Source organism: Sinocyclocheilus anshuiensis, unplaced genomic scaffold, assembly GCF_001515605.1.
Source record: "Sinocyclocheilus anshuiensis isolate Anshui unplaced genomic scaffold, SAMN03320099.WGS_v1.1 scaffold1222, whole genome shotgun sequence".
NCBI lineage: Eukaryota > Metazoa > Chordata > Actinopteri > Cypriniformes > Cyprinidae > Sinocyclocheilus > Sinocyclocheilus anshuiensis.
In genome coordinates this window covers 135,244-135,623 of record NW_015555818.1, presented here as the reverse complement: position 1 = coordinate 135,623, position 380 = coordinate 135,244, and positions in this window count along the sequence as shown.

Sequence of the window (380 nt, the reverse complement as noted above, 5' to 3'; positions counted from 1 at the left end):
GTCAAGGAGGGGAGTCTTAGAGGACGTCTCACCCATAGAGAGATAGCTGGCCAGCGTCTCTCTATAGGGGCATCTTCTCATAACCGCTTATTAGACAGAGATATGGAATCGATGGATGCGTGAGGAAAAACGGTCTCTTCCATTCCTTCTAAATCTTTATATGGAAAAACAGGAAGAAGGGAAGGCTCACCTGAGCTGGAGGGTTATGCCAGAAAAATAACGTTCATCGAGATACTTCGCGACGTCACGTTCTTCACCCGCTTCACGGCAAGTAAAGCCTCGCCGTGGCGCGATCCATAATTTCCAAAAACTCATCATACGCAGGGCAGGAGGATTGGGAAGGCTCAGCCTCAGCTTCTTTGCCCTCCTCAGCTATTTCC